The 4691-nt window shown below is 39.3% G+C and overlaps 1 pseudogene; it reads right to left on the bottom strand.

Moving 5' to 3' along the window:
• Window positions 1-2354: 2354 nt before the first annotated feature.
• Window positions 2355-3183, bottom strand: LOC119245538 (heterogeneous nuclear ribonucleoprotein A1-like; annotated as a pseudogene).
• Between the last annotated feature and the right edge of the window lie 1508 nt (window positions 3184-4691).

Raw genomic sequence — 4691 nt, 5'->3', positions numbered from 1 at the left:
TGAGGGGCTAAAGCACAATGGACTGTGGTGGAGGACTATAGATGCTTTGGTGGTAGGAGAGCTACGTGACCACACCTGAAGGGAGAAACCTTATACTGTCAAAATATTAATAAGGATGTAAAACAATGGTACATCATTTAAAAATAAATTAATTTAAAATAAATAAATAATATGATAGATAACTATTTATAATGTGACCATGCTTTTGTAGGAAAAATATTATGTTTCAATATAGGCATAGAAAAATGGAAATGAAAATTAATGTTAACAATAGTCATCTCTATGTAATGGAATTATAGGTCTTCTTTCTGTTTGTGGGATTCTCTCTTTCTGCTTCTCTGTATCTCTATTTTTTACAATGAACAGTTATTATTTATATAATCAGGAGGAAAAAAGATGATTTTAAAAAGTAGATCTAAAAATTAAATTACTACATCATTCCTTATACTAAGTGGATTAAATATTTAAATCTGAAATGATAGAATTATTTAAATTCTAGGAGGAAATACAGGTGAAATTTTTAATAATTCCAGGGAAGAAACAACCTAAGAAATAACAAAAACAAAGACTGATTATTTTGGCTATACAAGCTAAAAACACACATCATTACCAGGAAACCAAAAGACAAAAATGGCAATGTACATCACTAAGAGCTACTTTCCTGAATATTTAAAGTGCTCCTACAATTAGTAAGACTAAGATCAACATAAAGGCTAAGATCAAATAAAAATTTCGCAACAAAGTGGGCAAAGCAGAGTGGGACATTGTGAAACAAATAAATAAACATTGGGCAATGGATAATTACAGATAATTAACCAAAAAAAGTCATACAAATCCCCCTTAAACATATGAAGTACATTTAATCTCATTCATAAGGGAAGTACAAAGTAAATCTGGAATATATAGATCTACAATATATATCAAACAGTTTGATAAGAAAAAATTTTAATAATATTCTGTTGCAAGAGTTTGAGGAAACAGGAACTCCCATACATTGCTGATGGGATTAATAGTCATTTTCATCTCAGTAGAGACAATGTGGCAACTTCTATTAAAACTAATATTGTGTCTACCCTTTGGCTCAACAATTCTCTTTCTGAAGATTTATGCTACAGACATACTCCCACGTATGCAAAAAGACTTAGCAAAGTCAAAAGGACTTTACAAGGATATAATTAGAGTGATACAAAAGATTGGAAACCATCTAGATGTCTATTAACAAATTATGGTTCATTCAAACAATAAATCAAGCATTTCTTTATGATATGACCTACCTCCAAAATAATGTTAAATGAATACAATTGGGTGCAAAAGATATATAAAGTATGTTATTCTTTCATTGTATAAATGCTTAGGACATCTTTGGCGTTTAAGAAATTGGTAGGGCCTCCCTGGTGGCGCAGTGGTTGAGCGCTGGGTTGCGAAGCTGCCTGCAGCCTCTGCAGCACCGGTTCGATCCCCGGCCGCCGGTGAGGGACCCATATGGCGCACAGACCTCTCCTTCCGCGCCCGCTGCTCCCCTCAGCAGTGTATTTCTCCATCAGTCTGCCTGTTCTGTTCCCTGCTCTGACTCTGGTGAATTCTCTCACCCTCCCACGCTTCTGACTGTACCCAGTGCTTGTATAAATAAATAAATAAATATTAAAAAAAAAAAAGAAATTGATAGTAGTTATTGCTTCTGGGGAAGGGAATTGAATGGATGAGGTTAGGATAGGAGGAACATTTTGGTCACTTTTTGAGTTTAATTTTTATTTATTATTAAAAGACACATTTAGGGCCTTCCCTGGTGGTGCAGCGGTTGAGCGTTGGGCTGCGAAGCTGCCTGCAGCCTCTAAAGCGCCGGTTCGATCCCCGGCCCCCGGTGAGAGTCCCATGTGGCGCAACAGACCTCTCCTGCCATGCCCGCTGCTCCCCTCAGTAGTGTATTTCGTCAGTCTGCCTGTTCTATTCCCTGCTCTGGCTCTGGTGAATTCTCTCACCTTCCCATGCTTCTGACTGTACCCAGTGCTTGTATAAATAAATAAATAAATTTTTTAAAAGACACATTTATTCAGGATCATGATCAGGTTATTACATTTAGCAACCAATGGCATGGATGCAAAAAAAAAAAAAAAAACTGCATAAAGCCCTTTGTTAGAATGCTTTACACTTTCCACAGTACAGAAACCAAAATTGTTACTACAGTTAGTCACAAATTCAGTCCTCAAGTTTTTTGCCCATACACGAGTAGTGTCTAAAACATGTCCTCTATGTAGCAATGAGGTCCTGCTGCCACTGTGCTTGGCTGAATTCACCAATCTATTGTAACCTGTAGCTTCCCTGTTGCTTCTCTGGCGCTCCTCTCCTGCTAAGCTTTATTTCCTGGCAGTTAAGTAAAACCTACTGCTGCTGCTGGAACCATCACAGCCACCTTGGTTACATGGTTTGCCAAAGTGTTGGCCTCCACCACCATAGGACCCAGAACTTCTGCCTCCAAACTTTCCTCCTTTCATGGGTCCAAATTTTGAAGACTGTTGTAATTGCCAAAATCATTGTAGCTTCTACACCTCCAAAATTGCTTCCATCATTATCAAATCCATTATAGCCATCCCCACTGCCACCATATCCACCATCACCACCATCACAGCTGCCACCAAAGCCACCTTGCCACTGAAGTTTCCTCCATGATCAAAGTTGTCATTGCCACCAAAGAGACATCCACGACCACCATCAAAGTTTCCGGAACCATTTCGATCTCTTTGGCTAGATGAAGCACTGGTCTCTCTTACTTGGATGGGGCTTTCCTTCCTTCAGAGTGAGGCCATTCACAGTGTGGTATTTCTGAATGACAGTCTTATCTACAGAGTCATGGTCATCAACAGTTACAAAAACAAAGCCTCTCTTCTTGCCACTACATCAATCAGTCATGATTTCAGTCACTTCAATTTTCCCATATGGCTCGAAAAAATCTCTTACGTGATGTTCTTCAGTGTCTTCTTCAATGCCACCAACAAGAATCTTGTTCTCAGTTGAGTGGGCACCAGGTCTTTGGGAATCATCACTTGACCTGGCCCTCTTTGGTTCCACAGCTCTTCCATCTCCCTTGTGTGGCCTCGCCTTCAGGGCTGCCACCACCTCCTCCACTGTGGTATAACCCAAGCCTCTGGATCCCTTGGTGTTTGGATCTCTCATTGCCACACATTCTGTGAGCATCCCCTTCACTGGGAATGGCTTCTCTCATCACTTGTTTCAATGTCTTATATTTTTCATTGTTGCAACAAAGATAAATTCTCGCTATTTGCAACAACATGGATAGAACTAGAGGGGATCATGCTAAGCAAAATAAGTCAGAAGGAGAAAAGAAATACCAACTGGTATCACTTATATGTGGAATGTAGAGAAACCAAATAAAGGGGCAGATAAAGTCAAATCAGTAATAAGCCCTAGAGATCTGACTGTTGAATTGAGGCACCATAAGGGATGGGGAAGGAGGAAGTGAAATGTGGGGAAGGAACACTATGGACGATGGTAGAAGATTATGGGTGTTTTGGTGGTGGGTGCAGGGTCATAACAATACCTGAAAGGGGAGATACTATCCCTCTAAATCAGAAGCCATGTTGTAAACCAACATTACCTCAATTTAAAAAAAAAAGGGGGGGGGAACTGTATTCAGTCAGAACCAAGCTGGTCAGTTTGAGAACAGAGCAAACAAGATCTATGGCAAATAGCTTAAAACTTCTAAATAAGCAAGTTAAATATTACTAAAGATATAATGATTTCTTTTACAAGAACACTAAGGGAGACAGAAGTAGGTATTAAGAACCACAAAAGTGATCTAAATTTTAGATCTAAGAAAACCAATGAATCAAATTCTCTTGTGACAAGCTGCTGAGAAGCGGTCTATGTAAAGTATTGTTTGAAAGTGCAAAAAGATGAAGCCACAGGGCACTAGGTCATGCCCAGATTACCTCTGTGGACCACCATAAACTGTTTTAAAGATTTGGAAAGACTTGGGCCTCCCTGGTAGTGCAACGGGTTGAAAGCTGGGCTGTGAAGCTGTCCGCAGCCTCTGCAGCGCAGGTTCGATCCCCGGGCAGCCAGGGAGCTGCCCACATGGCACAGCAGACCTCTCCTGACTCTCCTGCTGCTCCCCTCAGCAGTGTATTTCAGTCCGTCTGCCTGTTCTGTTCCCCACTCAGTGTCTGGTGAATCCTCTCACCCACCCACCCCCACACACACATCTGGCCTATACCCCAGTTCTTATATGCATAAATAAATAAATCTTTTTAAAGAAGATTTGGAAAGATTTAATTTGGCCTCATGAGAACACTGACTCAGACTAGATGTTCTACATTTAAAAAAATAATTTGGAATATTTATTGCATTTGCCTGAATTTTACATGTCAATTACTAAATAGCTTCTATAATTGTTTGCTTTCCAGTTTCATTAAGGAAAGGATGAGATAGTTGGTAGGATCCTTGATATGTCTCTCCTGACATCTAGTGGATGGATACCAAATACCATGATACTATAAAATCTTTAAAAGATCAGTTTTGGGTAAAGCAAATTGCATGGTTTTTAAAAATGATCTAAAATCTTCTCATATATCAAGATGAAAAGCAAAATAAAGTATTTCCTACCGGTGGGTTTAAATTGCACATATATACTTTCAATAGTTAGGTATGTACCCACTACAAACCAGGGTAAATTT

Source organism: Talpa occidentalis, unplaced genomic scaffold (genome assembly GCF_014898055.3).
Source record: "Talpa occidentalis isolate TD23 unplaced genomic scaffold, MPIMG_talOcc4v2.1 talOcc4.15, whole genome shotgun sequence".
Taxonomy (NCBI): Eukaryota; Metazoa; Chordata; class Mammalia; order Eulipotyphla; family Talpidae; genus Talpa; species Talpa occidentalis.
Note: the sequence above shows the minus strand (reverse complement) of the source record. Positions and strands in the feature narration are given on the sequence as shown.